This window comes from Mus caroli, unplaced genomic scaffold, assembly GCF_978045245.1.
Source record: "Mus caroli unplaced genomic scaffold, Mus_caroli_1 scaffold_20, whole genome shotgun sequence".
In the NCBI taxonomy this organism is placed as follows: domain Eukaryota; kingdom Metazoa; phylum Chordata; class Mammalia; order Rodentia; family Muridae; genus Mus; species Mus caroli.
This window is the reverse complement of record NW_028227275.1, coordinates 57,977,872-58,000,633: the sequence shown is the minus strand read 5'-3', so window position 1 is coordinate 58,000,633 and position 22,762 is coordinate 57,977,872. Positions and strand designations below refer to the sequence as shown.

At 43.3% G+C, this 22,762-nt stretch overlaps 2 pseudogenes; one reads left to right on the top strand and one right to left on the bottom strand.

Annotated features, from left to right (window-relative positions):
* Positions 1-7,527: 7,527 nt before the first annotated feature.
* LOC147000208 (NADH dehydrogenase [ubiquinone] 1 alpha subcomplex subunit 3 pseudogene) lies at positions 7,528-7,783 on the bottom strand (annotated as a pseudogene).
* Positions 7,784-21,654: 13,871 nt separating this feature from the next.
* On the top strand, positions 21,655-22,113 carry LOC147000207 (large ribosomal subunit protein eL21 pseudogene; annotated as a pseudogene).
* Positions 22,114-22,762: the final 649 nt, after the last annotated feature.

Below are 22,762 nucleotides of genomic sequence, written 5' to 3'. Positions count from 1 at the left end.
CACGCCCGGCTCAGATCTTCATTCTTATCAGCATCTTTACCCACTGAGCCATCTCTCTAGCCCAAGTTTTAAGGTTTTTGGGTTTTTTTTTTTTTTTTTTTTTTTTTTTTTGAGACAGGGTTTCTCTGTATAGCCCTGGCTGTCCTGGAACTCACTTTGTAGACCAGGCTGGCCTCGAACTCAGAAATCCGCCTGCCTCTGCCTCCGGAGTGCTGGGATTAAAGGCGTGCGCCACCACGCCCGGCCTGTTTTTTTTTTAATTATTCAAGTACTAAAGAGAAAAAAATTCTAGCCCTCTTTTTCAGAGAGATACGTATAACATAGTATGTGAGCTCCGTCTCCAGTTCCCAAACAAAGCATGGGGAGCCAAGCTTCTGGACGTCCTGAGGTTCCCTCGGGCCTATGGCAGGCCCTGAACACACAAGCCGAGGACACAAACAAAACACCTTAAATATTGGTGAGACTGGGAGATGGCTCAGCAGTTAAGAGGCTCCCAGCACCCACAGGCTGGCTTGAGAGCTGTAACTCCCATTCCATGGGATCTATCGCCATCTTTTGGCCTCTGTGGGAACTGCAAGAGCATGATATACATACATGCCATGTGTATAGGCAAAAACTCAAACAGGAAGTAAATCTTTTTTTTTTTTTTTTTAAAATGACCTACAAATCTTGCTAGATCCTAGGTCTCTCTCTTTTTTTAAAGATTTATTTATTTATTATATGTAAGTACACTGTAGCTGTCTTCAGACACTCCAGAAGAGGGCGCCAGATCTCGTTACAGATGGTTGTGAGCCACCATGTGGTTGCTGGGATTTGAACTCTGGACCTTCGAAAGAGCAGTCGGGTGCTCTTACCCACTGAGCCATCTCACCAGCCCGGGAAGTAAATCTTAAAGGAATGTTATATCAAAATAAATCAGAACAGCCAGGCATAGTGGTGCATGCCTTTAATTCCAGCACTTGGGAGACAGAGGGAGGAGACTCTATGAGTTCAAGACCAACCTGGTCTACAGAATGAGTTTCAGGACAGCCAGAGCTACACAGAGAAACCCAGTCTTGAAAAACCAAAAAAAAAAAAAAAAAAAAAAAAAAAAAAAAAAAAAAAAAACCCAAAACCAAACCAAACCAAACAAAACAAGAAACAAACAAATAAATAATAATAATATGAAAGACACAGAAAGAGGAAAAGACTAAACTCCCTGTCAGCCTAGCTGGTTTGTTTTTTTACTCTCAAATGGGACCTTTCATGGCACCATGGTCCTTCAGGAGGGCCTGAATGAGGGGAGGACCAGTGAGGGCTACCAGTGCCCATGTGGTGCCTGGGACGTGGTTGGGGGTATTGTCTCCACAGCCTTTCTCTCCTTTCCCTGCCTCAGAGTGGGCATTTTTTGCTCTTCCACTTTTTTTTTTTTTTTTTTTTTTTTTTGGTTTTTTCGAGACAGGGTTTCTCTGTATAGCCCTGGCTGTATTGGCACTCACTTTGTAGACCAGGCTGGCCTCGAACTCAGAAATCCGCCTGCCTCTGCCTCCCGAGTGCTGGGATTAAAGGCGTGCGCCACCACGCCCGGCGCTCTTCCACTTTTTAATTTCCATATGAATTCTAATTTTAAATGAAATGAATTTAATTTTATTTATTTTTATTTTTTTAAAGATTTATTTATTTTATATATGTGAGTACACTATCACTGTCTTCAGACTCCCATTACAGATAGTTATGAGCCACCATGTGGTTGCTAGAATTTGAACTCAGGACCTTTGGAAGAGCAGTCAGTGCCCTTAATTGCTGAGCCATCTCTCCAGCCCTTAATTTACTTTAAAATTTTTATTTATTTATTTATTTATTTATTTATTTATTTATTTACTTACTTACTTACTTATTTATTTAAATGTGTGAGTGTTCTACCTGCATGTACACCTGTGTGCCAGAAGACGGCATCAGATCCCATTCCAGATGGTTGTGAGCCACCCATGTAGTTTATGGGGATTGAACTCAGGACCTCTGGAAGAGCAGCCAGTGCTCTCAATCGCTGAGTTATCTCTCCAGCCCCTAATTTACTTTTTTTAAAAAAAAAATCTGTGTATGTGTGTATCTCTCTGTCTGTGTATGTCCTGTTTGTGCAGCTTCCCCTTGGAGGCCAGAAGAGGATATTTGATCCCCTAGAGCTGGAGTCCTAGGTAGCTGTGAAATGCCTAATGTGGTTGCTAGGAGTCAAACTTGGGTCCCCTGGAAGAACAGGACGTGTTCAGAAGTGTTGAGAGTTCTCGTATTTATTTGTGTGTTGGGGGTTGGGGGGTGGAGGGTAGGGGGTGGGTGGATGCTGTGATGTTTGCACATTAGCACCCATGTGGAAATCAGAGAACAATTTGTAAGAGTCTGGTCTCTCCTCCTGCTATGTGGGTTCCAGGGATTGATCATAGGTCATCAGGATTTAGCAGCAAGTATCTTTACCCTCTAAGCCATCTCATCGGCCTCTCTGCATGAATTTTATTAGCTTGTCAATTTCTTACAACATTAGAGTATGTTGAATCTATAAATTTGAAAAAAAAAACTTGTTTTATTGTTTGCTTTGAGACAAGGTTTTACTATGGCCTGGCTAGCCTGGAACTCACTATGTAGAGCAGGCTGACCCTTGAACTCACAGAGATATACCGGCTTCTACCTCCTAAGTGCTGGGATGAAAGGTTTGTGCCACTGCCCCTGACTTTCAGGTCTCCTTTTATCTAGGAATCTATGATTACATACTCCCAACACCCAGGAAGCAGACACAGAAAGATTGTCACAAGTTTAAGTCTAGCCTGAGCTACATAGTGAATTTAAAGCTAGCCTGTGCTACAAAGTTAGATTCTGTCAAAAAAAAAAAAAAAAAAAGGTCAGGGGTGGGAGGGAGGCTGGAGCTCCAGTTTCTGTTCACACAGATATGTCCTGAATACCAAGACTGGGGTCTCTAGATACTGACGGGTCCCTTTTTTTCTTTTCTTGTTTTCTTTTTTTTTTTTCTAATAATTTATTTTACTTTATGTAGATGAATGTTTGCCTGCATGGATGTATGTGCACCATGTGCATGCTTGTTGGATTTCCTGGAATTGGGGTTATGAATGGTTGCCAGTCACCATGTGGGTGCTGAGAGTCAAACCTGGGTCCTCTGCGTATCTTCACAATCTCCTTTTCTTAACTCAGCACCCCTTACCTTCATGTCTCCGTGCACATAACATTGCCTGCCATTTGTACATAGAAATTCAGTGGATTTTTAAAATATAGAAACTTTTATGGGGTACAAGTGTTTTGCCAGCACATAGGTCCGTGAACCCCGTGCACACAATCAGATTCCCAGGGACTAGAGTTATAAAGGTTGTTAGTCGCCGCTGGATGCTGAGAACTGAACTGTGCTCTCTCCAGCTCCCACAATGTACTTATTATTTATTTGTTTATTTATATTTTGATTGATAAGTTTTACCATGGATAAAATAAGCCAACTCAAACCAAGTTAAAGTATTAAAAAGGCAGGTTTATTGGGGACAGCTCTCAGGACTGTTCACTGGTTTCACAGGAGGAAGTCAGGGAAATTGCCTGGCAGGTAGGGAGACAGAGGAAAGGGAGAAAGAAAGAAAGAAAGAAAGAAAGAAAGAAAGAAAGAAAGAAAGAAAGAAAGAAAGAAAGAAAGAAAGGAAGGAAGAAAGAAGCCAGGGCTACACAAAGAAACCCTGTCTTGAAAAAACAAATAAATAGATAAATAAATAAATAAAATAAAATAAAATAAAAGCCACTCATGGTGAGAAACATCTTTTATCCTAGTGGGGAGGTGGAGGAGGGAGACATGAGTCTCCCTGTGGTTTGCTCTCCAGCCAGCCTAGCCTCCTGGTAAGTTCCAGGCCAGTGAGGGACACTGTGGGCAGCTAGCAAGGTGGCTCAGCCGGTAGAGGCAGTCACCATTAAGCCTGACAGCCCAAGTTTGATCCCAGGACCTACACAGTAGAAGGAGAAAACAGACTCTTGCAAGTTTCTCTGACCTCCACAGTATGCAGTGGCACACACATGCTTATATCCACATCCTCTAAAATAAATAAAATGTAATTTAAAAAGAAAAGAGAAAACTGTTGTATACTGAGCCAGAGTAACAGCCCAAGTTATTTGTTCTCTTGCTTTCACATACAAACCCATATGTACACATGCAAACATATGCACACATACATAAACACACAAACATACATGCACATACATAAACACATACGTATATGTGACTATTTTTGTTTGTAAACTTGACTCATCTAGAATTAACCCAAGTGACTGGGTACACCTGTGAGGAATTTTACTTGTCTTTTTGTCAAGGGTCGGGGCAGGACGTGCAGTTTGGGTTTTTAAGACTAGGTTTCTCTGTGTAGCTTTGGTTGTCCAGGAACTCACAAGTGCTAGATTAAAGGCATGCTCCACCACCACCTGCAATCTTTTTTTTTGTTTGTTTTTGGTTTTTCGAGACAGGGTTTCTCTGTGTAGCCCTGGCTGTCCTGGAACTCACTTTGTAGACCAGGCTGGCCTCGAACTCAGAAATCCGCCTGCCTCTGCCTCCCGAGTGCTGGGATTAAAGGCGTGCGCCACCACCCCGGGCCTTTTTTTTTTTTTTTTTTTAATTTGCTTATTTTCGGCATATAAGTACTCTATCTGCATGTACACCTGAATGCCAAAAGAAGGCATCAGATCCTGTTACAGATGGCTGTGAGTCATCTTGTGGTTGCTGGGGATTGAACTCAAGACCTCTGGAAGAGCAGTTAGTGCTGCTCATAACCACTGAGCCGTCTCTCCAGCCCCTGTCATGTGTGTGTGTGTGTTTGATTTATTTATTTTTATTTTATGTGCATTGGTGTTTAGCCTGCATATGTTCATGTGTGACAGATTCAGATACCCTGGAATGGGATTTACAGACAATTGTGAACTAACAGGTGGGTGCTGGGAATTGATTCCGTTAGTGGAGCAGCCAGTGCTCTTAACCACTGAGCCATCCCTCCAGCCCCAATTTTTCTTAATGAAATCATTTGAAGTGGGAAGACCCACTTTTATTCCATATCTTTTGAGGTGGGAGATCCACCTTTAATCTGGGCCACACCTTCTGCTGGTAACCTACATAAAAAAGCAATGAAAAAGGAAACTTTGCCTGCTTGTCTCTGCTCTCAAAGTTCATCCCTTCATTGGCATTAGAGCCTAGTTCCTTGAAATTTCAGAATATCCTGAGGACCAGCTAAGACATCCCAGCCTCAGGACTGAATAACTACTGGATTCTTGGATTTTTCCATTGGGAGACAGCTATTGTTGGACTAGCTAGACTACAGCCTGTAAGCCACTCTATTCAGTAAATTTTTATATCTATCTGTCTATCTATCTATCTATCTATCTATCTATCTTTCTCTCTACATATACAAATGTATACATATCACACACACATACACATATATACACATATGTACACACATACACAAACACATGAACACATACACCACAGATATTTACATTTACACATACATACACATACATGTACACATATAAACATATACATATTACACACAGACATATGCACCCACACACAGCAGTTTCTAATTTCTACCCTGATGGTTTTAAACTATGCAGTACTTAGAGGAATGTCACTTGTCCTCCAAATATTTGGAGAATTTCTAGAAGTGTTTCTTTTTCCATTTCTAGTTTAATTCACTGTAATTAGAGAATGGATATTTTTAAAATTTCTCCTAGTCCCATTTGGTAACTGAATTTTTCATATATATGAAATTTTCTAGGGATGTTGGTTCAATCAAGCTATTTATGAATGGCAGCCACCTCTTCATCCACACTGCGCCTCTGACAGCTGTTTCATTTGTTAATGAGATGGGTATGTTACCTCTTCTGCTAAAATCATGGTTATTCATTTCTTATCCTAGTCTTTTCTTTCTTTCTTTCTTTCTTTCTTTCTTTCTTTCTTTTCTTTTTTTTTTCTTACTTTATCTGCATTTATTTTATGCTGCATTTGGTTTATTCCCGGGCCATGAGTTTTTGTTTCCTCAGTTTCTTCTGGGATATCTTTTTCTTCTGTGCAACCTCCTCTTCTGGCTTTGGAACGATCTGTTCCTTCTCAGTGAGGATCATCTCAATGTGGCATGGGGAGCTCATGTATGGGTTAATCCGGCCATGAGCTCTGTAGGTTCCTCAGCGCATCTTAGGTGCCTTGTTCACCTGGATGTGTTCAATGACTAGAGAATCCACGTCTAAACCCTTAAGTTCAGCGTTACTCTCTGAATTTTTAAGCATGTGCAGCAAAAATTCAGCACTCTTTTTTGGCCACCGACCCTGTGTCCAGCCCCACTGTTTGGCCTGGGCGCACCTACCGACTCCACCATTATACCGCACACACTGCTTCTTTAAAGTGACATCCTTCAGATACTTGGTGACTTTGAGGATATGCATACCCTTGATGGCCTGGGCAGTTTCCCAGGTGATCTTACAGTAAACACGAAGGTTTGAACCTCTTGATTTGCATGATTTTGTGGGGTTTTCTGGGTCCAGAGAATAGGGAACCATCTTCGCAGGTCACCTCTGGCCGCTTACAGGAAGAGCTCTCCTAGTATTTTTACTTCTTTTTACTATTTTTAATCATATGTGTGCAGTTGTCTGCATGTGGGGTGTATATGCAGGTGTGTCTGTGGAGGCCAGAAGTGTTTGATCCCTTGGACCTGTGGTGACAGGCAGTTATGAGTGAGCCACCTGATGTGGGTGCTAGAAAGCAAACTCAGGTTCTCAGAAAGAGAAGTACATTTTCTTAACCACTGAGCCATATCTTCAGGATACACACACACTCACACTCACACAAACACAGACTATCACACACTCACACATACCACATTGACACACACACACACACATAGGGCAAGTGGGCTGTGCTACCAGACAGACACAAGAACTGTCTTGTGCTCACTCAACTGGTAAGATTGAGTCTGGTAAGATTGAGTGAGCTCAAACCCCAGGAATCTCAGAGACTTGAGGCCAGCAACAGTAGAGCAGCTTTCTCTCTCTCTCTCTCTCTCTCTCTCTCTCTCTCTCTCTCTCTTTCTTTCTTTCTTTCTTTCTTTCTTTCTCTTCAGACGCACCAGAAGAGGGAGTCAGATCTCATTATGGATGGTGGTGAGCCACCATGTGGTTGCTGGGATTTGAACCCAGGACCTTCAGAAGAGCAGTCAGTGCTTTTAACCGCTGAGCCATCTCTCCAGCCCCCTAGAGCAGCTTTCTATCTGTCTCTGTAATACTTCTGGCATTCTTTGACTGGAGTCCTGTGGAACCTATTCATCCCCAACTATGCATCACCTGCCTGGGTCCGGCTTACAGAAACACCACAGAGGGAAGCAAGCAGACAGCTGACCACACACACACACACACACACACACACACACACACGCACGCACACACAACACATACACACACAAGTTGGTTTCCACATGTTTATGTTTATTGGGATGACAACAGGGGCTGGGTCTCTTTCACCTGTGGGAGTATTCACAGGTTCTTCAGCCATTCCAGGTTTGGGCCCTGAGGGTCCTGGGGGTGGCTGGCCACATCAGGCATGTTCCTATTATCTCTCATAAGCACTGAGTAATTGTGGGGTGTGGCCAGTTCACTTATGGTGGCCTACTTGGTTAGAAGCTAAGTTAGGGCATAATTATAGTGAGGTTCTCAGTGGTGACGGATGCCTCAGCACTGGTTTTTCTGTGCAGACATTTCTGAGGACGGTGGAGAATCTCCCAGCTGCCATCTTGGTCTCTCAGCCCCTGCATTTTTGTTTGTTTGTTTGTTTGGTTGGTTGGTTTTGGTTTTTCGAGACAGGGTTTCTCTGTTTAGCCCTGGCTGTCCTGGAACTCACTTTGTAGACCAGGCTGGCCTCAAACTCAGAAATTCACCTGCCTCTGCCTCCTGAGTGCTGGGATTAAAGGCGTGTGTCACCACTGCCCGGCAGTCCCTGTGTTTTTAAAGATAGGGTCTAACCATGTAACCCTGGCTGCCCTGGAACTCACAGAGATCTGTCCCTCTGCCTTCTTCCTGAGTGCTGGAATGACAGAATGTGTGCCATACCCAGCTACACATATACAGCTATAACTGTATATCATATCTTCTCAATAAGTCAACCATTTTCATACCTGCCTTAATATGTACTTGGTACAATATCAAAATAGCCATGGGAGATCTTAGTGCTAGTATGGTTTGTTCTTTTTCCATTTCTTCTTTAATTAATTTGGGTTTTCATATTTAAAGTCTATTTCTGTTTTGTATATTTGTTTTTTGAGACAAGGGTTTTATTTGTTGGTTTGTTGGTTTGTTTGTTTTTGTTTTATATAGCCCTGGCTGTCCCAGAACTCACTGTGTAGAGCAGGCTAGCTTCAAACTCAGAGAAACCCCTGTCTTTGCCTCTCAAGTGCTGGGATTAAAGGTGTGCACCACCACTGCTCTGCTTAAAGTTCACTTCTCACATAGTATACTGTTAGGTATTCTGAAACATGTATTGACTTCTATTTTATGTGGATCAGTATTTTGCTCAAATGTGTGCTTAGTATCATTTGCATGCAGTGCTTTCAGAGGCCAGAAAAAGGCATTGGATCCTCTGGAACTAGGATTTCAGATACTTCTGTGCTACCATGTTTGGGAGTCAAATCCAGGTTCACTGCAAGAACAGCCAATGTTCTTAACCAGTAAGTTACTTTTCTAGCCCTGGTATGTCACTTTAAAAAATGTACTTCATTCTACCAGGTGGTTATCCACACACCTTCAATCCTAGCACTTGGGAGGCAGAGGCAGGTGACTGCACTGGAGTGAGTTTCAGAGTGAGTTTCAGGACAGCCAGAGATATACAGAGAAACCCTGTCTCAAAAACATAAACCAATCAACCAAACAAACGAAAAACTCACTTTAAGGACAGTTTGATCTACACAGTGAGTTCCAGGCCAGCCGAAGATAGGTAGTAAGGCCCAGTCTTAAACAACACAAACAAAAGGAAACAAACAAACATAAACACCTGCCTCCCTAAATGATTAATTATATTCACTACTAACCCCCACCCCACCGCACCGCTGGTAGAAATGAACCTAGGGTTTCAGCCATGGTGAATAAATGCCCCAACACTGAGCTGTATGCCAGGCTCACAGCATCATTTTTTAAAGTTTTATTTTATGCGTACAATGGTTTGTTTGTATGCATTATCTGTGCACCACATGGTGTCTGAGCGTGTATCAGATCCCCTGGAATTTATCAGTGGCTATGAGCCACTATGTACTAGGAATCAAACTTGATTTACAGTCCTCTGGAAGTGTAACCAGTGCTCTTAATGGCTGTGCCATCTCCTCAGCCCTTGTTTTTGTTAAGATTTAATACTCTCTCATGCATATGATCTGTTCCCTCCTCTCTAATTCCTCCATTATTACCTAACCACTACTCCTCCCTCATGCAAATTCATGTGTGTGTCTTTGTCTTCAGATATCCACCGGGCACATTTAGTGCCATGTGTATGTGCATGGGTGCAGGACCACGTGCATGAGCATAGGCAGCCTATCAGAGCCCCAATCCCTGAAGAAAACTGACATTTCCACTCCTAGGAGCCACCAGCGGGGACTGGGTTCATGATCTCTTCTCCAACCCATGCTAATAGTCTTTTCATTGTGATGTTCGCATAACTGAATTTCAATGTGATCATTCATATGTCAGCTTAGGTTGTGTACGTGTGTCTTGTATATGTGTATGTGTGTGCAGGTGCACAGCCATGGCTCATGCAAGAACTGGGTGTCCTGCTCTACCAGTCTTTCCATATTCTCTTGGAACAGCATCTCTCACTGAACCTGGAGCTAACCTGAAGGCCAGCAAGCTTCAGTGAGCCTCTTGTCTAATCTCCACAGCACTATGTTATAGACATGCCTGTGGCCATGCCCCGCTTTTTCCCTGGGTCCTGGAGACTTGAACTCAAGTCCTCACACTTATACAACATGTGCTTTTACCCACTGAGCCATCTCCCCAGCCCTACACATGTTACCATTTGTGCTTTATTTGTCTCATTTATCCTTTGTTCCCTTTTTACTCCATTCTTTTACATCAAGTACTTTTCAGAATTCATTTCATCTTCATAGTTAGGTCATGAGATAATGCTCTTAGAGTTCATCTCAGTGCTTGCTTTCCAGTATCCGCCTTTAAGTCCACCAGAGTCTACCTTCAAAGGTTGCTGTCAGAGTGTTATAATCATGTTTCCATTTCTTCCTCCCTGGTCTTCATGTGTGGGAAGCCGTTGCAGAGTGGCAGTTACAGAGTGGCAGTTGCAGAGTGGCAGTTGGCTACTGCTGGCCACCACACATACATAGGCAGTAAAGGTTCTTTTGCCAGCCAGGCGTGGTGGCGCACGCCTTTAATCCCAGCACTCGGGAGGCAGAGGCAGGCGGATTTCTGAGTTCGAGGCCAGCCTGGTCTACAAAGTGAGCTCCAGGACAGCCAGAGCTATAAAGAGAAACCCTGTCTCGAAAAACCAAAAAAAAAAAAAAAGGTTCTTTTGCCAAGATGAGGTTTTGAGAATTAACCAGAGTTAACCAATAAGATGGGAGACAAGTTAACCAATCAGATGAGAGAGAACGCCTCTCCTAGGCCTATATAAGCAGCACCAGTTCTGGGCTTGGGGTCTCTTCGCCTCTGCAATCAAGCTCTCCCAATAAACGTGTGAGGAAGGATCCTGTTGCAGTGTCGTTCTTCCTGGCCAGTCGGGCACGCGCAAGAAGTGGTGCCGAAAACCCGGGAAAAGAAACATCTTCAGGCACAAGCGAAGACCCCCTGCTACAGGGAGGATTCAGAACTGCATCACGGGGAAGGAACGGTTAATAAAGTGTTCCCGTAAAACAGACTGCTGAGAAGGATCCGGCATGGATTCAGAACTCTTCAGCTGGGGAGCAGTGGTAATAAAGTGTTCCTGTAAAACAGATTGCTGAGAAGGATCCAGTGTGGATTCAGAACTCTTCAACTGGGGAACGGTGGTACCGGTAAGTATAAAGAAATTAATGTGAGTCTCTGAGAGGCATGCTCTCCTACGAAATAGATCCGATAATTGTTGCTGGGGTTGTGCTGCTTGCTATCTTTCTTGCCTTGATCTTATGCCATAGCCTTAATTGACAACGCCCAAAATGTAAAGATACAAAAGATAGTATAAAAAATAAAAAGCAGAAAATTAAGTCAATTTACCCTCCTCTCGAGGACTCTGAGTTGTTAGAATTGTCCAGCTCAGAGGATTCAGAATTATCAGCAGGAGAGGAGGAAGATTTGAAGGAGGCTGCTGCTGAGTATGAGGCAGAAAGATCTGGTCCAATAGGGAGGAGTTTCAGTGCTCACCCACCTACTCCACCTTATGCAGATAAGAAAGCAATTGGCAATGGTCACTCTTTTTGCACTCCTAGAGGGCTGTGAAAAATATGTCAGGCTTTTCCTGTTTTTCAGGATCATGCTCAACAGCGATATTATGAGCCAATATCGCATAAACAGGTGAAAGAGTTAGCAGAGTCAGTAAGGACCTATGGAGTTAATGCCTCATTTACTCAGTCCCAAATTGATAGACTGGCTCACAATGCCATGACTCCTTTTGATTGGATGAGTGTGGTAAAGGCATGTCTTACGATGGGACAGTATCTAGATTGGAAGTCTATATGGCATGATCTGTGTTTGAGTCAGGCCTGTGCTAATGCTACTGCAGGGCAACCAACATGGAGCTTTGAAATGCTTACAGGTCAGGGTATATGGACAAACAATCAATTAGCATACCCAGTGCAGGTCTATGATCAAATCAATCAGGCAGCAGTGAAAGCCTGGAAAGCATTGCCTAATCGAGGAGAGGTATCTGGTAACTTGACAAAAATTATTCAGGGAAATAATGAGCCGTTCTCTGAATTTGTGGCTCGCATGATGGAAGCGGCAGGACACATATTTAGTGATTCTGAGGCCACAATGCCATTAATTGAACAATTAGTTTATGAGCAATGTACCAAAGAATGCAGAAATGCTATCATGCCATGGAAAGGGAAAGGACTACAAGCATGGATGAAAGCCTCTAGAGAAATAGGAGGACCCCTTTCAAATTCAGGGCTGGCTGCCACAGGTTTGATAGCGCAAACAAAAGAAATAACCTGCTATAATTGTGGACAAACAGGTCATATGCAAAAGAGTGTACAAAGGGTAGAAAGAGTAGGTTTGAAAAGACAGTACCAGGTATTTGCCCAAAATGTGGGAAAGGAAGACATTGGGCAAATGAATGTAGATCAGACAGAGATATAAAAGGAAGGCCAATACCTCAGTTTAAAGTACAACAGCCAAAAAACGGAATGAGGGGCCCCCCATCCCCAGGGCCCCCAAATGTATGGGGCATTTCAGACCACAGTGTCCATGAGGTCACCCAGAGACCAAGGAGAGCCACTCCAGGTTCAGCAGGATTGGACATCTGTGCCACCTCCAGAGTAATTCTTACACCTCAAATGGGGTGCCAACCTATTTCATCAGATTTTAGAGGTCCCTTACCAAAGGATACAGTGGGCCTACTATTGGGTAGGTCCTCTTCTGCTTTGAAAGGATTGATGATACATCCTGGAGTTATAGACTCAGATTATGAGGGACAAGTTAAGATTATGTGTTCTGCACCCCTAGGTATTGTAGCCATTTCTCCTGGAGATCGCATTGCTCAGTTGCTGATTCTTCCTAGTTTGCATAACATGTTCCCTAGTAGCCAGGATTCCCGAGGAGATAAGGGACTTGGTTCTACAGGAACTAATGTGGCATACATATCTTTAGATTTGGATAATCGTCCCACTTTACCATTACAAATAGAAGGAAAAACCTTTCAAGGTATAATGGATACAGGAGCAGATAAAAGCATTATAACCAGTAATTGGTGGCCTGCTTCTTGGCCTGTTAATCAATCATCACATAGCTTACAAGGATTAGGATATGAGGCTACCCCAACTATAAGTGCAAAATCCTTACAATGGAAAGATAAAGAAGGAAGGACAAGGCTTTTTCAACCTTATGTACTCCCTTTACTTGTAAACTTATGGGGAAGAGATGTGTTGTCAGCCATGAACTTTATACTGACTAATGATTACTCTCAGAAAAGCAAGGAAATGATGAAAGGAATGGAATATATACCTGGACTAGGTCTTGGAAAAAATTTACAAGACAGAATTTCACCAGTTAAAGCCACAGAAAAAGCAGATAAGAAAGGGCTGGGTATTTTCTAGGGGCTGCTGAGGAGCCTTCGCCCATTCTGTGGCATACAGAGAACGCGGTGTGGATGCCTCAGTGGCCTTTACCCTCTGAGAAGTTAAAAGCAGCTACAGAATTAGTACAAGAACAATTAAACCTGGGACATGTGGAACCCACACAATCACCCTGGAATACCCCTATTTTTGTTGTAAAGAAGAAGTCAGGTAAATGGAGATTGTTACATGACCTAAGAGCCATTAATGCACAAATGCAAGTTATGGGTCCTGTACAAAGAGGACTCCCCCTACTCTCGGCTCTACCTAAGGATTGGAGATTATAGTAGTAGATATTAAAGATTGTTTCTTTTCCATTCCATTGAATAAGAAAGATCAACCTAGATTTGCATTTACCATGCCTTCTATTAATCATATGGAGCCTGATTAAAGGTATCAATGGCAGGTATTGCCCCAAGGAATGGCAAATAGCCCTACCATATGTCAGTTATACGTAGGAAAAGCTTTGCAACCAGTTAGAGATAGTTTCCCCTCCTTAAAAATTTGTCACTAGGGCTGGTGAGATGGCTCAGTGGGTAAGAGCACCCGACTGCTCTTCCGAAGGTCCAGAGTTCAAATCCCAGCAACCACATGGTGGCTCACAACCATCCATAACGAGATCTGATTCCCTCTTCTGGAGTATCTGAAGACAGCTACAGTGTACTTACATATATTAAAAATAAAAATATAAAAAAAAAAATTTGTCACTATATGGACGATATTGTGATTTGTGGACCTGAAGAAGAAAGTATACAGCAAGCTTATGGCTTGCTTAATGAAACTTTAAAAAATAATGACTTGATTGTTGCACCAGAAAAGGTACAGCAGTCCAATGTTAGTCATTTTTTAGGAGCCACTATTACTCTACGGTGTGTCACCCCACAAAAGATTAGTATAAGAAAAGATCATCTAAAGACATTAAATAATTTTCAAAATTTATTAGGAGATATAAATTGGATTAGACCTTATTTAAGGATCCCTACTTCGGAATTAAAACCTTTATTTCAAATTTTAGAAGGAGAATCACATATTACCTCATTGAGACAATTAATACCTGAGGCTTCTGATGTTCTTAGGAAGGTGGAAAGAGCTATCCAAAAAGCACAGTTAGATCGTATAAATGAGCAAGAACCTTTGTACCTATGCATATTAAGAACCATAAATTTGCCAACTGCTGTGTTATGGCAAGATGGTCCTTTAGTATGGATACATCCACATATATCCCCTAATAAGACTATAGAGCATTATCCCACCATGGTGGCAAATATGGCCCATAAAGGTATAAAAAGTTCAATTACTCACTTTGGAAAAATGCCTGATAGCATAATTGTTCCCTATACTGCCACACAAATGCAAATGTTATGTGCGACTATAGATGAATGGGCCATTCTTAGATGCAGTTATTCTGGTTTAATTGATAATCATTATCCTAAACATCCTTTATTACATTTTATGCTATTGCATCCAGTGATATTTCCAAAGGTAACGGCTAATACTCCTATAAAGGGAGCCGTTGATATTTATACCAATGGATCCAAAACAGGAATTGGAAGTTATGTGATAAATGAAAAGGCTGTAAGGTTGCAATTTACACCAGGAGCCCCTCAATTAGTACAATGTTTGGTGGTTTTAGAAGTCTTTAAAAGATTTCTTATGCCCATAAATATTATCTCTGATTCTGTTTATGTGGTTAATGCTGTACTAGAATTAGAGACTGCCGGAAATTTTAAGCAGTCTAGTCCAGTATCTGAAATTTTGATGAAAATACAAGATTGTATTTTGATGTGTGAGCACCCCTTTTATATTCAACATATTAGAGCACATACATCATTACCTGGACCTATGGTTAAGGGAAATGCAATTGCTGATTCAGCCACCAGAGATATGGTTTTCCTATCACAAAGCTCTATAGACAGTGCTAAGAATTTTCATCAACTTTATCATGTCCCTGCTTCTACATTACGACAAAAGTTTAAGCTCACAGGAACAGAAGCTCGAGATATTGTCCTACAATGTGGTAGATGTGTAGAATTTATTAATGCACCTTCCGTGGGCGTTAATCCTCGCGGATTGCAACACCTAGATGTTTGGCAAATGGACGTCACGCATATCCTAGCTTTTGGGAAACTACAATATGTACATGTGTTCAACGATACCAGTTCTGGTGTCCTACATGCCTCTCCATTGACAGGGGAAAAAGCAGTTCATGTCATATCTCACTGCTTGGAGGCTTGGGCTGCATGGGGCAAGCCCTTAGTGCTAAAGACAGATAATGGTCTTGCGTATACTTCTTCTAAATTTAGCCAATTTTGCAAACAAATGCAAGTGAAACATATTACTGGGTTGCCCTATAATCCACAGGGCCAAGGCATCATTGAGAGAGCCCATCGTACTTTGAAACAATATTTGCAAAAACAAAAAGGGGGATAGAGGCTATGACGCCAAAGATGGCTCTATCCCTTACAATATTTACTCTTAATTTTTTAAAAATTGGATGATGCTGGAAGATCACCAGCCAAAAGACACGGACAATGGCCTCAATCGCCCAATGAAATGGTCAAATGGAAAAATGTCCTTGATAATAAATGGTATGGCTCGGATCCTATATTAGTTAGATCCCAGGGAGCTATTTGTGTTTTTCCGCAGGGTGAAGAAAATCCACTTTGGGCCGGGCGTGGTGGCACACTCCTTTAATCCCAGCACTCGGGAGGCAGAGGCAGGTGGATTTCTGAGTTGGAGGCCAGCCTGGTCTACAGAGTGAGTTCCAGGACAGCCAGGGCTACACAGAGAAACCCTGTCTCGAAAAACCAAAAAAAAAAAAAAAAAAAAAAAAAAAAAAAGAAAATCCACTTTGGGTTCTGATGCGTCTGACAAGGACCGTGAAAGATCAAGATGAATCCCAAGATGATCCTGCTCCTGATGATTGAGACCGGGATAAGTATACCTTTGTGGGCCATAGTAAGACCATGGCCAGTACCTTTACCGGTACATTCCAATTCTTCTACCTAGCCTTTGTTTTTTGCAAAGGAATGTTGTTTGGATGTGCCTTATGCACGACAAACTCCTCAAGAGCCACGGGTGTATAAGAGTACTAGTTTTCATTTAAATTATACACTATGCTTTGTGCATAATGTGGATAAACCTTTTACACCCTGTATATTTTTTTTAAAAGAAAAAGATTATCTCTAATTGGGCAGATCAAATTAATACTGCTGACACTATAAGTCAGATAGCAAAAACAAACAAACAAACAAACAAACAAACAAAACGTCTGAGGCATTGCTTACCCTGCAAAGGGCAGATTCTCATATTGCCTCAGGGTTAATGTTAGTGAATCAGAGAATGGATATTTTACAACATAACATGGAACAGATAATGGATGTCATACAAATGAGTTGTGTGGCATCCACTCCACATGTGTACACTACTCCCGTTAGGTATATTAATGATTCTTTTTTTTTGTTTTTGTTTTTTTGTCTTTTTTTGAGACAGGGTTTCTCTGTGTAGCCCTGGCTGTCCTGGAACTCACTCTGTAGACCAGGCTGGCCTCGAACTCAGAAATCCACCTGCCTCTGCCTCCCAAGTGCTGGGATTACAGGCGTGCGCCACCACACCCGGCTTAATGATTCTTTTATTAGAAGTACAGACCTATCGAATTATCTGAAGGGGAACTGGTCGCAGGAGCTGGAAAGGTTGCAGACGAAGCTGCAACCTAAAACAGGAGCCACGGTGGATGGACATAATTGCACAGGCCTAGACCAGCCTCATTTTATTAAAACAAAAAGGGGGAGATGTGGGAAGCCGTTGCAGAATGGCAGTTACAGAGTGGCAGTTGCAGAGTGGCAGTTGCAGAGTGGCAGTTGGCTACTGCTGGCCACCACACATACATAGGCAGTAAAGGTTCTTTTGCCAAGATGAGGTTTTGAGAATTAACCAAAGTTAACCAATCAGATGAGAGACAAGTTAACCAATCAGATGAGAGACAAGTTAACCAATCAGATGAGAGAGAACGCCTCTCCTAGGCCTATATAAGCAGCACCAGTTCTGGGCTTGGAGTCACTTCGCCTCTGCAATCAAGCTCTCCCAATAAACGTGTGAGGAAGGATCCTGTTGCAGCGTCATTCTTCCTGGCCAGTTGGGCGCACGCAAGATTCATGCAAGTGTGGTCTTTCACCCACCAACAAACCTCCACTGTTTGAAAAACCAGAATAAAGGAGCCAGAGAGAGGGCTTCGTGGTTAATAGCACTTGCTTTTCATGCAGAGGACCTAAGTTGAATTCCCAGAACCTATATCTGGCTACTCACAACTGCCTCTAACTCCAATTTCAGGGACATAATGCCCTCTTCTGGCTTCAACAAGCACACACACTTGCATGGTACACATAAATTCAGGCACACACACTCAGACACATACACACCCACACTATTTTAAAAAATAAATAGGCCAATCATGGTAACACACCATTTTATTCCCAGCACTTGTGAGACAGAGGCAGGCAGATCCCTGTGAGTTCAAGGTCAGTCTGTCTACATAACAAGTTCCAGGCCAACCAGGGCTACATATTGAGATCCTGTCTCAATATATTAACTAATAAATAATTATGATAATAATTTTCCTAGTGGGGTTGGAGAGATGGATCAGTTCTTTAGGCCCTTTGCTACTTTTACAGGGTCTGCGCTCTGTCCCCAGCACCTACACCAGACAGCTCACAACTGCTTGGAACTCTAGCTCCAAGCGATCTAACACACAAGAGTATGTGAGCACAAAAATTTTAAATTGCTTAAAAATAGAAGAAGGCTGCCAGTGCTTCCCCCAAGATCCATAGACTATCTAAAAAGCCCCAACACCAGGCATGAGAATCACTCTTTTGTCGGTCTGCTTTGTTCACGGGACTCTCAAACATAGATAAGCCATTGCTGTTGCTCTGGGTGCCTCCTCGAGGTTGAAGGTAAGTTCTTATTACTGAGGTCACTATGTCCTTCTGACACAAGGTCTGGAGGATCTAAGCTAGATCTGACCTGAAAACTTCTTCCTCCCAGAGGGTTAGTTTTTATGTTATCAGAAAGCGCCACATAAGCTTCCAAAGGAGAGAAGAAACTAATGTCGTACCCAGCTGTGCCATCTGGGATCCAAAACATGACCAGCATGGTACAAAGACAGGCTTTCTCTGTGTGGCCCTGGCTGTCCTGGAACTCTGTACACCAGGCTAGCCTCAATCTCACAGAAATCTGTCTGCCTCTGCTTCCCGGGTGCTGAGGTTAAAGGCACCGCCACTCAGAGATCTAACTGAACTCTAACTCAGCTCTCTAACTGAACTCAAAGCTCACACAAGAGGGACATCATGCCTGGAACTGGATCCTAGCCAGCTACCCAGGGTCAGTGAAGTCATGGATCTTGGATGAGAACCTACAAGCCACCATTTTACTAGATCAGCATAAACCCTCACAACAATTGAAGTATTTGTCTTGAAGCCCACAGACAAATGTAGTCACTGCCTTTGAAACAGAGTCCCTTACAGAAAAACTTGAATGATAAAAATGGAGAGCTGTGCACGCCAGTCTCAACTAATACATCTGTAACCCTAACCCTGGGCTTCAGGCTCAAGGATCATTGTGAAGAGGGGTGGAAAGATTGTAGGAGCGGAAGAAACAGAAAGTTTGCTGTGAGATTATATTTCCTAGAAATGTCAGGCAGGTGGACCTCTGTGAGTTTGAGGGCTAGCCTGATCTACATAGTGAATTCCAGGATAGCAAGGCTATGTAGAGATACCCTGTGTCAAACAAACAGGAAATGTTAGGAAGACTACTCCCTTGAAGCCTCACCATAACTGTCTAAAGAAGACCTGAACAAGGATGCTCCCAGTAGACATGCGAATGTGTGTGTGGTAAATATTTAATATTAATCAAGGGTTTCTACCCCATCTTAGCTCATTCAGTGCCCAGATAAAAGACACAAACATTTTATATTTATGCTAAGCCTTAGACAGCACAAGAGTGGGGCAGATATCTACCCTCTATGCTATTATGTCTACTTCCCTGACAATAACCCTGAGATATAACTGATATAACTTACCATTTTCTGCCTGGGCCACTCTTACTCCAACTGGCCAGCCCTCATGGCTGATTCTCACCTTCCCTTACCACATGGCATTGGCTCCTCTCTCCATTCTCCTCCCTTGTAGACCTCCTCAGACTGCAAACCAGGGAACTGAAACCCCAACTACCTCCCTCCTGCCCAGCTTCAGAGGCTGTAGACATCTTTATTCAACCAATGGTTGTAAATTAAAGAACAAGGTCACATAGCATCACTTAGTGTATGTGAGAGTTCTCTCGTCCCTGAGGCAACCAGATCTTGGGGGCCAGTATCAGCATTATAACACATAGCAAAAGACCAAGCCTCAACAATTTCTTGCCCAGGAAGATGTGAGAAGGACACATGGTACCTGAGCACAGGCAACCAGCCACATGGCAGAATGTAAGCTGGAATGAATGGGACATTTTAAGTAATATCTAGTCAGAGAAGAGCCTAGCTATATGGCCAAGGTATTTGTAAATACATTTTGAGTCTGAGTCTTATTTCTGGGGGAATGGGGACAGGAGGAGAAAAACAGAGCCTAATTTCTACAGATGTGGAGGGGAAAGGTCATAAGACCTTTAACCCAGAGTAAGAAATATGGGCAACTAGAACTGCTGAGAACGGGAGAAATAGTCCTGTGTGCATAGAGCACACCAACTGGCTATCCACTACCAAATGGTCAGCCCTGGAAACACACAAACAACTGACTTTATACAGATGACGTAGGAACACATACACACACCCTCCCCAATAATAATTAAAAAGTGGCCATGAGGAGGCTGAAGAGATGACTCTGAGGTAAGCGCACTCTCAGGGGTCCTGAGCTCAATTCCCAGCGCACTCTCAGGGTCCTGAGCTCAACTCCCAGCAGCCGCATGCTGAGTCACAACCATCTCCAATGCGATCTGATGCCCTCTTTTGGCATGTAGGCATCCATATACATAAAATAAATAAATAAAATCTTAAAAATAAACTGGCCATGAATTTGAGAGAGAAGAAGGGTAGATTGGAGGAAAGGGAGGAGTGGGATGATGTAATTGTACTATAATCTCAAAAAAAGGGCATAATTTTAAAAAGAAAAAAAAAGTTAGGAAAAGAAGTTTATTAACCTGGGGTCATATGGGGGAATGCACCTCTCCCTGGGCTCAGGGCAGGTAGAAGCATGCTAAAATCTTGTTAAAACTGTTACAACCACCTTTTCGTTAATGATAAGCTGTTTCTGTTTATCCTTTAAGCATCTCTTCTGTGGCTCATTTTCCCGTGAGTAAGCAAAGACACTGGAGCTGGGGCAATCTGGTTCTTTAATTAGCATCCCTTGGTCTCTGCCTTGCTGTCTGAGCATCCTTGGGCAAAAAGACTATTAGTCAGCCAGACTACCAGGATGCCTGGACCAGCCATCCTGAGCGCTCTTTGAACGCTCTGACACACGTGTGCGAATGACTTCAGCTGACTGTCCTGGTTACTGAAGCACACACCATGCCAGGGCTGTTTGAAACTGTTCCAGACACTGATAATTAAAAGGCTGGATGAACCATTTCCACTGCGGCTGAAGGAGGAGCATGTGGATGTGGGGGTGGGGGTTCACTAGCCGGTGAAAAGGCTGTGATTGGTCTAAAACACAAGCCATAAGACTTGGGGTGATTGCCAGGCAGGTGGTAGCTCATGCCTTTAATCCTTGTACTGAGGAGGCAGAGTCAGATTGATCTCTGAGAGTTTGAGGCCTGCCTGGTCTACAGAGCTAGTTGCAGGACAGCCAGGGCTATGCAGAGAAACTGTCTGGGAGGATGGGAGGAGACGATGATCACTAGAGACCAGAATATGATTGGCCAGAGAAATGGGCCTATGAGCAGGCTACTTAGACTGTGAGTTACTTGGGAGGCATTCTCTTGTGCTTCCGCACAGGGCATCACAACATCGGATCCAAAAGACATCTCTTGGAGCTGAAGTGATGGCTCATTTGGTAAAGCATGAGTAGAGTTTGACTCCGCAAAACCCATGAAAAAAAGCCAGGCACGACAGACAGCGAAGGCCTATCACTTCCGGCCTGGGGAAGCAAAGACAAATAGCTATCCGGGCTTTCCCACTGGCTGGTCTACTCGAATTGGCAAACTCCTGCTTCATCGAGAGACCTGTCTCAGAAACAGAATGTAAAAACAATACAACATATGTTGGCTGGAAAGAGATGGTTCAGGGTTGAAGAGCACTTAAAAATGTTTTTAACCTCCTTTTGGCCGCCGCAGCCATCTTCCAGTAACTCGCCAAAATGACGAACAGAAAGGGAAAGAGAGGAGAGGCACCCAGTACATGTTCTCTAGGCCTTTTAGGAAACATGGCGTTGTTCCTTTGGCCACATACATGCGAATCTACAAGAAGGGTGATATTGTAGACATCAAGGGAATGGGCACTGTTCAAAAAGGAATGCCCCATAAGTGCTACCACGGCAAAACCGGAAGAGTCTACAATGTCACCCAGCATGCCGTGGGCATCATTGTCAACAAGCAGGTTAAGGGCAAAATTCTGGCCAAGAGGATCAATGTGCGGATTGAGCACATCAAGCACTCAAAGAGCAGAGACAGCTTCCTGAAGCGGGTGAAGGAGAACGACCAGAAGAAAAAGGAAGCCAAAGAGAAGGGCACCTGGGTGCAGCTGAAGCGCCAGCCTGCGCCACCCAGAGAAGCACACTTTGTGAGGACTAACGGAAAAGAACCTGAGCTGTTGGAGCCCATTCCATATGAATTCATGGCCTAATGTACACAAAGAAATAAAATACCAGCACCAGGGAAAAAAATGTTTTTAACCTTTATTTTTATGTGTGTGTGTTCTGACTGCACATGTGTCAGTGTACCACATGTGCACACTGAACGAGGGCACTGTGGCCACTGGACTGGGGTCAGAGAGTGTTGTGAGCTGTCATGTGGGTGCTCGGACTCCAGCTGGAGCTCTACAGAATAGCATTAATGCTTGTGACTGCTGAGCCATTGCCCCAGACCTAGGAACGGACTTTTGTTCTTACAAAGGATCCAAGGTCAGTTCCTCCATCCACTTGGGGTCAGGTTAGAGTAGACAGCTTTTGAAAAGCTTCTTGCCCCTGGGCATGGTGGCAAACACCTTTAATCTCAGCACTCAGGAGAGAGAGGCAGGCAGAAGATCAGCAAGTGTGAGGCCAGCCTGGTCTACAGAGTGAGTTTCAGGACAACAAGAGCCACACAGAGAAACCTGTCTCCAAAAGAGAACAAAATGAAAAAGAAAGAGGAGGAGGAGGAAGAGGAAGAAGGGGAGGAGGAGGAAGAGGAGGAGGAAGAAGAAGAAGGGGAGAAGGAGGAGGAAGAGGAGGAAGAGGAGGAAGAAGAGGAGGAGGAAGAAGAAGAAGGGGAGAAGGAGGAGGAAGAGGAGGAAG